Raw genomic sequence first — 11,361 nt, 5'->3', positions numbered from 1 at the left:
GGAAGAACGCAAAGCACATTTATTACCCTCTGATATCACAGAATCATTAATTAAATAACTCTATACCGTAAAATATTGTATTTACAGTATATATAATGGGAATATATACGTGAAATATTCTTACCAAAAATATACCATTTGCAGTGTACCACTTGCTGGGTACTAACTGTGGCAACTCATAGCCCATGACACCTTGATAAAGCCGCGATACCGGTGAAACGCGTTGGTAGACAAGAGGGAATCTACTATCCAGTCACATTTAAATTACTGCTACCATCTGTACCAGATTCCGGACCAGCCTCCTCACCCACTGTGCCTACTTTCCAGCATCCATCATTCTATTTCCCCACAAAAGGGCCACTTGTGCCCCAACCTGAGCGGAGTTCCTAAACAAGCCAGGGAGTGCTATCCCACATAAATAACCTTACCGCGGGCTATTGGGACTCACTCCACAATAACACCGTTGGCTGGACAGCACAAAGTTGTTTTCAACATCATTTCCACTCTAGGAGGCATCATAGGAACGGGCTTATTCCATACAGGACTCCGAAAATACGGTACCGTATAGACTGGTTCAATTAGCAGTTCCCTCCGTCATACTGTTGACACTTTTTAACATGTTGTTATATGTCATGTCTTAGTGTTTATATGTATTTTATTAAATGTTATTGCACTTTTACACTTAATTGGCACCACATTATTTAATTTATTCATCTACTGCAAAGCGCAGTGTGCCATCCGGCCTACCCACTGACTGATTGACCAACCATTATGATGAGTATATCAATATATCACATAGTATGTACCGCACATAACTCTGTTATTGTTTGCTGTTGATCTTCTGCGTTTTATACTTTGATTAATTTCAACCTAGAACCTCTCACCCCAGGAATAGTTTAAAGATCATTTACAATGAAAAATAAAAAAAAAGATACCGGAGGCTAAATTTAATAAGCCGTCCAAGAGCTCTAGCTCATGGTGTCCTTCTCTAGCAAGACAATGCAACTGCCCACAAATTTAGGGAAGTTGTGGATTTTCTGGCTCATGAATGCATCAAGTTAGCATTGAAAAATGTTGGTTTGTTTATTCTGTAAAATATTTTTCAAAAAGTTTTATTCAGTGCTCAAGCATACATAGCGGTATAAAAGTGCTTTCCCCAGCCCCTTCCCCTGCAGCAGCAGCAGGCCGAATCTCCCATGTGCTCCCCCCAGGCCCCCCCAAAAAAATAATATATCAATGATACTGCATCCAATTATGATTTCTGTGTGCACTGCCCGTATCCTTCCTGGCTGCTGTCTTTTGCCACAGCAGCGCACTGTGGAAAGGCATCCAGCACTTCTGGTATCCTTTTAGCACTACCTGGATGGGTTGGGACCATTTACACCGCCCACGACCCAGGTCCAACCAGTGTTCAACCCTGGTCAGGACCTGGGTAGGAGACCAGTGTTACTGGACCTGGGTTGACCCCTTTTACACCAACGTTGACCTGGGTCCAACCTGGGTTATTCCTTGGTGTAAAAGGGGTATTATTTATTATTAACAGCTTCTTAAATATCGCACACATATTCCGCAGCACTTTACAGAGAATACTCACATCAGTCCCTGCCCCAGTGGAGCTTACAATCTATATTCCCTACCACATGTACACGCACACACAGACATTCTAGGGTTCATTTTTGTTTGAAGCCAATTGACCTACCAGTATAGTTTTGTATTGTGGGAGGAAACCGGAGAAACCCACGCAAGTACGGGGAGAATATACAAATTACGCACATTTGGGGCCATGGTGGGAATCGAACCGATGACATCAGTGCTGTGAGGGAGTAATGCTAACCATTACACCATCCGTACTGCCCAGAAGACATAACTGGTCCAACTGCACCAAGTGGTTTGAACACATGTAACTTTGTATAGACTTCTCTGGTGAATACTATGAAAAAAGGTAATGTTCACGTTGTTTGTAAATATAATGCTTTCTGTACATCTGGAAACTTATAGCACACCCCTCATAATGCCTAGTACAAGTAGTGGAAGAACTTAGTGGACCCAGTGTTCTTTGCCCCCTGATTTTCCTACTACCATTTTAGGCCTAGTGCCAGTTTAAATTTTGCATGTACCCGACAGATTTTATTTTTCTCTTTTTTTTAATAACAATAATAATATAAAATATAAAGGTTGCATGTATTGTAGTCATCAATGCAGCTCTTTACACAAACATACCTCCCACATAAACTCACCTCCCACAATTACACTATCTATTGATGGAACAACTACCTCTTCTAGTCCCAAGTACACTGCCTTGGTGTCCTTCTTGATTCCACCCTCTCCTTTAAGCCACACATTCAACACCTCTCACAGTCCTGTTGTTTCAATCTCAAACATATTTCCAGGATCAGACCTTTTCTCACCAAGGCCCTCATCCACTTACTGGTCATCTCCAGATTGGACTACTGTAATCTCCTCCTATCTGTCCACCCCGACTAACTAACTAACTAACTAACTAACTAACTAACTTACTAACTAACTTACTAACTAACTAACTAATGCCTCTCTCCACACCAATCTATTCTCAATGCTGCTATACTGTTAATCTTTCTCTCCAAACGTACCCCCCCCCCCCCCTTGCAAGCCCTACACTGTCTCCTCTTCAGAATCCAATTCAAACTCCTCACACTCACTTATAAAGTCATCACCCACTCTCTCCATATCTGGCCTTATCTCTCTTTACACTCCCATATTACCTCTTCTCTGAAATCCATGCCCCTCTCCGGCCAACTGATTACTTCCTCTCATTCCTGTCTCCAAGATTTTGGCCCTTATTCTCCTGATCTCTGAAATTCTCTATCGCTTCTATCAGACGCTCCACCTCTCTACAAATTTTAAGCTCTCCAGACCCACTTCTTCATAGAACCCAACCATCTCTAATCCTTATCTCTCCCTCTTCTGTGTCACTCTTGTCTGTCTGTCTGTCTGTCTGGCCCCCCTCTTTTAGAATGTAAGCTCTAACGAGCAGGGCCCTCTCATCATAGTGATCTGTTTGGTTTTTGGAAGGATCATTATCAGAGCATGGGTTATTTTTAGTCTAGATCATACTGAACTTCTTCTCTAATAGTTGTTGGCTGGCATCAATATTATCTTATAGACCTTGGTCCAAAGAAGAAGTTTCGGCACATGGTCCATATATTTAGGACTCCATAGATGACTTCCTTACCAGTGTAAGGTGTCCCCATCTCAAAACCTCACAAGAGACCAGACAAATGTTTCTGCCACCACAATTACCGAGCCCTCACACCACGCCGCCCTTTATGGAATGTTTATGAACAGTAAGCAAAGACCTGGCTTTTTATACCCACATCTGTTGGGCTGATCTCTTTGTAAACAGTGATTAAACACAGTCTTTAAGTCACACTTATAGAGCTTTGCCAAAGAGCAAGTCTGTGTCATGGAAATCAGCAGCGTCCTCCCTGCAGCAGATGCGGGTAGGGCAATAAATGTTTCACTGACACTGCGGAGAAAGCCTTTGTAGGCCACTCGTGCGTATTCTTGTAGCAACACACACGTTAGCTAATTAATTCCATTGGCTAGAAGTGTCGGTCTTAACCCCTTTATCCCCAGAAAGGTAAACTTTGACATAAGAGGAATCTGTTTCTATACTTGTATTATGTTGAACTCAATGAATAAATATTTATGTGTTTAAGAGCTATGGCTTGTTAAGTGTTGGTCATATTCTGTATATCTATGTACTAAGCTTCGGGAATAGATAAACTGGATGGCGATAAAATACCAGCCAATTATGTGCATTAACAGCAGGTACATTATCTCCTCTCTCTCTCTCTCTCTCTCTCTCTCTCTCTCTCTCTCTCTCTCTCTCTCTCTCTCTCTCTAAGGGGCCCATTTACCTTAGCATTGCATATGCAATCCGATCTGGATCTACCACTTCACTGGGTGCTGGGAATCTGCACATGGGCAGTTATCACTGACCACAGGCTGACCACCCGGCCCCACCGGCAGTGCGGTCTGTAGCCCGTAGGCTACGATGAGCGACCACCATCTCAGAATGGCGGCAGCGGGACCTAATACGATGCTGCATGATAATGATATATCAGACAGCATCCTATCCTCCTGCTGTGGTAGAAGGGGTACTTAATATTTGCTGCTACCCCCACCCCCCCCCCCAGAAAAAAACTAAACTTGTTTTTGTGAAATTTCACAGCTTTGCACGTCATGTATGTGCCTCCCGCACGAACGCCCGCCCCCGCATGCACACCGACTATACCCGCATCATTCGATGGTAGCCGGCCATTGAGTGATTTTGCAAGCGCTCGCAGATCTAAGACATATCTATGGTGTCTTAGACCTGCGGCAGGGTTGCCGACTTTTTAAATCTCCTCTCCGGGAGAAGCCGGCGTTCGAGGGGCTGGGCTTGTGTGTGACGCGGGTAAAATAATGTGATTCTGCCACTTTAGCCCCGTCCCCACATCAGAGATTGGCCAATCCGTTTATTTAAATGCTGTGGTCAGGCGTGAGGTAGCCAGGAACAGGGGGGGGGGGGAGCGGGGGTCCCCCAGAAACCGGGAGGGCTACCCACCTTTATGGGAGGCCGGGAGGGGAACCCTGACCTGCGGGCTCTCTGTACGGGAATCAGGCTGGCAGCTGACTTCCGGACTTCCGCTGAGGTCTGCTGCCCAAACCAACACCCCCCCCCCCCCCGCACGTCACCGGCGTATTAACATGGGAATGCAGCCCCTCACCTCTGCCCCACGCCCGCACTGCTAGGTGCGAACGGGGCAGCGACCAAGCAACTCCTCGTGCCTGCTCGCACCAAGGGGCTGCCATGCGCATATACGTGTATGTGTATGCGCAGTTGCAAACTATCGCTCCCCTTTGCAAAGCGCAGGGGAGTGCATGGATCAGAATAAGGTCCTAAGTGTGAACCAGAATCGTCCCTTAGGGGTATATTAAGCCATGTATATACTGAATAACGTATTTGTGTGTTTTTATTTATATTCATTATATTTTCCAATTCTCCTTTTATTTGTGTGTTTTCATTTATATTCATTATATTTTCCAATTCTCCTTTTATTTGTGTGTTTTCATTTATATTCATTATATTTTCCAATTCTCCTTTTAACACTCAACTATCCTCACTTTATGCTGTAATGTCAACTGTTACATTTTAATCACAGACCCATATTTATATTCTTGTTTAAAATGAATGGTAGAAACATATTTTCTGCCATGAAACAGGGAAAGGTCCCTCGCACCAAACAAACTGATGCACAAAAAAAACAAACTTCCGTGTATAAGAATTAAAATCCCTCAGGAACTGTCACAGACCCCATCCGCTTATTCCTGATTTATTTAATATTGGCTGCTTGAATGAACTGTCTTTATCTCAGATTCCGGGGCAGATGTACTAAGAGTGAAAAGTGATAAAATGGAGTGTGATAAACCACCAGCCAATCAGCTCCTACCTGCCATGTCCCAGGCAGGGTTTGAAAAATGACAGGTACGACCTGATTGGCTGGTTGTTTATCACTTTCCATGTTATCACTTTTCAAGGCTTAGTACATCTCACCCTCCCAGTACTGTCATCATCAGTGTGTGAATAGCAATCATTGCTTTCAATGAGCTTATATGCATAGTGATGTTTATAGGACCCAGCTTACAGCCTCCCTAGAGTCCAGTTTGCTTCCCCATCCTTTGTGCAGAATGAGAATATATGGAGGTAGAGGAGTCTGGGCTGGGAGGAGAGACAGGAAGATAGGAACGGCTATTTCCCAAGTGCCCCTCTGTGTATTAATTAAATTAAGAGGCTGGTATCTTATCATTCAGAAAGGTTCCTAACACAGCTAATGGAGCCTGCACATACGGGGCGATTTTTGGGTATTTTCTAAGCGATCTGTGTGTAGAGGGGCCATTGCTTTCGCCCGCTGATTAATATCCAGTATGCCGGATAAATCGAATTAATTGGCGGTCAGGGCCAGTGTTCTCATCGGAGAACACTGACAGATCGCCCAGCACACAGGGCCTTATTCTAGTTCACTCTTTCTGACAAAATCCTTCTTAGATGGACATAACCATGTGCACTGCAGGGGGGCAGATGTAAAATGTGCAGAGAGAATTAGATTTGGGTGAGTTATTTTGTTTCTGTGCAGGGTGAATACTGGCTGCTTTATTTTTACACTGCAATATAGATCTCACTTTGAAGTAAAACCCCACCCAAATCTAATTCTCTCTGCACAAGTAACATCTGCCCCACCTGCAGTGCACATGGTTTTGTCCATCTAAGAAGGATTTTGTCAGAAAGAGTGAACTAGAATAAGGCCCTCAGTGCTGACACATCGCTGTATGCTGAGCAATCTTGCTGTGCGTTCTGAGCGATATTGCATAGCTCAGAACGCACAGCCGCTTCTCCCCGTGTGTAAGCGCCTTAAGTCAGCAACAGTATCATGTGTACAGAAAAACAAATACAATAAAACAAAGAAAAATCCTCTATTTGTAGTATGTGAGAAGGGGGTTTGTCGACATCTAAATACTTTAAGGGTCTGTTTATGAGTCACTTGATGCAGCATACGTGTGTGTCTTGTTACGGTCTTACCTCTGCGCCTTTGGACTATGCACTGTGTGATAATGGGCCTGATTCAGACCATATTGCTGCTGTGTGATACTGTACATGTGGGCCGTAGTACCCATGCTCGCCATCTGCTAGTGAAGAAATCCTGCTACTTTTTTCTTTCGCTAGACATTCACAAGGTGGTGGACAGGAACCGGCCGTTTGATGGTGGTAACCGGCTGTTTAGTGGGAGTGCTCCGAAAAATGCATGTGTGCCGGAAGAAAACATCAGGCGTGCCTAGGAAGCCACAAGTGTTCCCGTGCGTTTTATGGGATGGTGCGTGATGTGAGCTCCAGGCCGGATATCCCTGTAGCCAACGCAGCTGCTGTGTAAGTCCAGGGCTACTCCTAGCCTGCGATGACTGGTGCCCAGTGGAAAATTCATTAGATGATGAGGATTTCGTGAATTCTTCAAGCTGCGTTGTGGAGGGGTATGGGTCATTGGGTCAATCACTGACGGTCAATATGGCTTGGGTTGACACATGAAATAGGTCGACATGGCTAAGGTCAACAGGGTTGGAAGCATTAGGCCGACAGTCAAAAGGTTGACATGAGTTTTTCAGTTTTTTGGGGGGCCGAATATCGACATTGACTCCATCCAAGTACCCATGCTGTGCTCGCCATGCTTCGTAGTGGATGGTGGGGCATGAAATACCATCTGTCGGCATTTAAAAAAAATAATGTCAACCTTTTCACTGTCGACCCTGCCATTGTCAACCTAATGCTTCTGTTGACCTTAGCCATGTCGACATATTTAATGTTTCAACATAAGCCATATCGACCTTCCATGGTCAACCCAATGCATGTTGACCTAAATAGGGTCACCTAATGACCATATCCCCTGCGTTGATAATCATCACTTCAGGTGAGTCCCGCACTCACATATATTCCAGGACTAGCGTTTGCCCGCGCCTTTGCTGTCGTGGATGTCTGTTATCGCTAAGCAGAACTCATATGTGCACAGTGTAGAGAGCCTGGTTCTTTTCCATTATTGTTCATCTCCCTGATGTCACATCGAGATAATACATACCTCAGTTTCTTTCTAGGGGGACCATTTTCATTTATCATTTAGTATTTGTGCATAATTCCCCGAAAACACTAATTTTAGCTGCAAATAATTTATCATGGAGGGACCACAGCAGGAATCCCCGCTATCTGGAATCTGATTTAGGAGTTGAGCTGTGCACTCTTCACTCAATGAATCACTATATGATGACCGACTGATGTTAAACCACATAGCACCTTGTTTTCCCCAATTTGAAAGAAGTATAAGAACGCTTCTGAAACTTTGAAGAACAACTGATGGTGGATATCTTTCAAATCCACAATACCTAAGGGACCAATACACACTTTTGAGGAATCCCATTCCTACCAATAAGATTGTGTGGTCATCTCAACAAATTGATGTACCCTTTGCCCCTGATGAAGTCAACACCATGACGAAACGCGTTGGTAAAACCATTTTGTCTGATTGACTATTATGTGTATTTGATAAGAGGCTCATTTGTTATCTTTTTTGATTCACCGAACTGTACTGTAAAAACCTGTAAGCACACTGTTACTCTCTGAGGGCATTTTTATTAAATATTACTTGAATATATGTAGAAAGAAATTGGAGAAAAAGCGCAGATATGAGCAAAGTGTAAAACAAATTTTACTAAAAGTGCAGGCTCACATACATCATAGATAACAGCAAACAGCTTGCCACAGTGATATCCAACACGGTGCACCAACGACTTGAATAGTCGGGACCAGCCTTTTCGCCGCCGCCAGGGCCTCCGTGGTCAGGAACTCCAAAAGCACAGCTTTGTCAGTTTAGGCCACGCCCAACCGGTTTCGTCATCTGGGGACTTTGTCAGGGGGTGTGGCCATCCAAAGTACCGGTGTTATACTTATAGTAGGTCGCACAGCTGATATTGATGTGCTGACGGGCTGCTTTAGTCATGCTCCAAGCTCTCACTGATACCTATCAACATCGTTAAAGCTAATTGCCTAGCAGCAGTAATAAACCATTTATAAAGACACAAAGAAAGAAACAATATATGTGCCTCTAACACACATAAATAAAATACAATCAATACATAAAAATACAAATATAATACAATACAATTAATATACAACAATTCAAAAATACAAAAAATGCATATACATAGAAAATATAAATCTGCACACTATGCAGGTATGTAAAAATATCATAAAATGTTTAATGATTACTTTTTTTTAAAATTATGTAGCGAAGCATAAAGAGATACATATGCTTATTGTAGCAACTCCGCATTATAAGAAACATGCCATCATTATTCATGCAAGAAAGAGAAAAAGACTTTTATATATAAACAGGATTTGATATACTAACATGTAATCATGTATAAAAAAGAAGAATATATTTACTGAATATATTTTATGCTCTAAAGTTTAGCGCATATTTGTTGATATATATATATATATATATATATATATATATATATATATATATATATACTAGGTGATTCATCGCGCCCTACGGGCGCTCTTCACACCGTCGTGAGGGGTGAAGATTAATTTGTGAACATTTGTATATGAGAAAGATGGTTAGAATTGTATGAAAGATGCCTGTATTGCAACTTGAGTTATAGGTGAAATGTGTTAAATAGAGAGCATATGATGTGGAAGGGGGTGTGTATTGTTTTGTTTAATTAAAAAGCGGTTACAGAGTAAGATGTACATTGATAGTGTGGATGGTACAGTGACATTTGTGGGTGGGTGGGGGGCTGTGTGTGCATGTTGTTTAGATGTGTGTGTGTGTGCAATAGTATAGTAGGGTGTTTTTGAGTCAGCGGCTCCCTACTGGCGGAGGTCACGACACAGGAAAACAGGAGGCTGGGTAGTGATAGGGGTGTGTGGGCATAAGGGGGACTAAAGAGGAGAGTGGGAGATACTGTGCAGCTTCTGCCAGTGGGTGAGGGTCCAGCGTGGCAGTACAGGAGTACAGAATGGTGGGTCTGAGTCAGTGTCTCCTCCTACTGGGTGGGAGTTAGGGTGCATGAGAGCAGGAGGCTGGGCTATGAGGCATGATAGGGGCATGTGGGCAAAACAGCGTCAGCGACTCCCCAGTGGTGGAAGTTACGGTTCAGGAGAGCAGGAAGCTGGGTAGTGATAGGGGTGTGTGAGCATACGGGGGACTAAAGAGGGGCTTAGGGGTGCTGTGAATTGCGGGAGGGGCGTGCCATGAATCAAGGGAGGGAGGGGGCGCAGGTGTCCGCGAATCGTGGGAGAGGGCGGGGTTCCGCAAAGCGTGGGAGGGTGCGTGAAACGCGTGGGGGGGGTTGCAAATTGCGGGAGGGGGGCATGAACAGGGCCGGTGCAAGGCACTGGAGCGCCCCAGGCGAGTCGGGGTGGGGGCGCCCCAGTGCCATGCTGTGTGTGTGTGTGTGGGGGGAGGTACCTGTTGCGCCTTCTGGGGAGGAAGGGGTGTCTATTCCGGGATCTGACAGGAGCCTGCGCGGGTACCTGTCCTGCGACGCATTGTGTATAAACCTGGCGGCGGCGGGGGTCCCTGCAGTGAATAATAAATAACTAGCTCTATCCGGCGGTCGGGCAGGAAGCGCATCTGTTTTGAAAACACTGGCCGCATGCTGATTGGCTATTTTCAAAATAGAAGCCCTTTCCGCGCCGCCGCATAGTGCTAGTTATTTATTATTCACTGCAGGGACCCCCGCCGCCGCCAGGTTTATACACAAAGCGTCGCAGGACAGGTACCCGCGCAGGCTCCTGTCAGATCCCGGAATAGACACCCCTTCCTCCCCAGACGGCACAACAGGTACCCCGTGGCATGGGGGGCGAAATGGCGCCCTCCAGTGGCCGGCGCCCTAGGCAAATGCCTAGACTTGCCTAGTGGTGGCGCCGGCCCTGGGCATGAATCGCAGGAGGGGGGGTGCGCGTGGGGTCCGTGAGTTGCGGGATGTGGGGGGGGCACGGGGCGCGATGAATCACCTACTGTAGTTGGTTATATATTCTTGTAGAAGGATGGTAGGATGTTGCTGTCATTCAGAATGCATTTACATAAACAGTAATAGTAGCAGTAAAAGATCTGACTTAAAACACCTACAGTAAAACAGAACAGGTGTTGTATATTATACAACGTCTTGGTTGATGATGTCTAGGTTGACGTGCACATAGTTGGCACTGGAAAAAAAATTGCCACAAGAAAAAATCAACACAGAAAGGTCAACACATGTAAATGTTGACATAAGTGTGGCACTTCATTGGTGTCCATGTCGACACATGAAAATGAATATGAAAACATAAAAAAAAAGAAAAATAAATCTTCAAAAAGCCATGAATCGTGCGCGGGGGGGGATGGAGGAGGTGAGGGGTGTCCGCGAATCATGGGAGGAGGGGTCGTGGGTGGATGCCGTGAATTGCGGGAGGGGGGTCGCGGGGGGGTGTGTGGGTGCCGCGAATTGCGGGAGGGGGGGTCGCGGGGGGGTGTGGGTGCCGCGAATCGTGGGAGGGGGGAGGCGCGGGGGGTTGCAGTGAATCGTGGGTTGGTGGGTCGCGGGGCGGGGGTTGCCGCAATGACAGGAGGGGGGGTCGGGGGGGGGGGGGTGCCGGGAATCGCCATAAGAAAAAATCAACACATGTAAATGTTGACATAAGTGTGGCACTTCATTGGTGTCCATGTCGACACATGAGAATGAATATAAAAACATTCAAAAAGTGAAAAATAAATCTTCAAAAACTCATGTTAACCTTTTTCATTGTCG

Source organism: Crinia signifera, chromosome 8 (assembly GCF_055691185.1).
Source record: "Crinia signifera chromosome 8, ASM5569118v1, whole genome shotgun sequence".
In the NCBI taxonomy this organism is placed as follows: Eukaryota; Metazoa; Chordata; class Amphibia; order Anura; family Myobatrachidae; genus Crinia; species Crinia signifera.
This window is presented reverse-complemented; position numbering follows the sequence as displayed.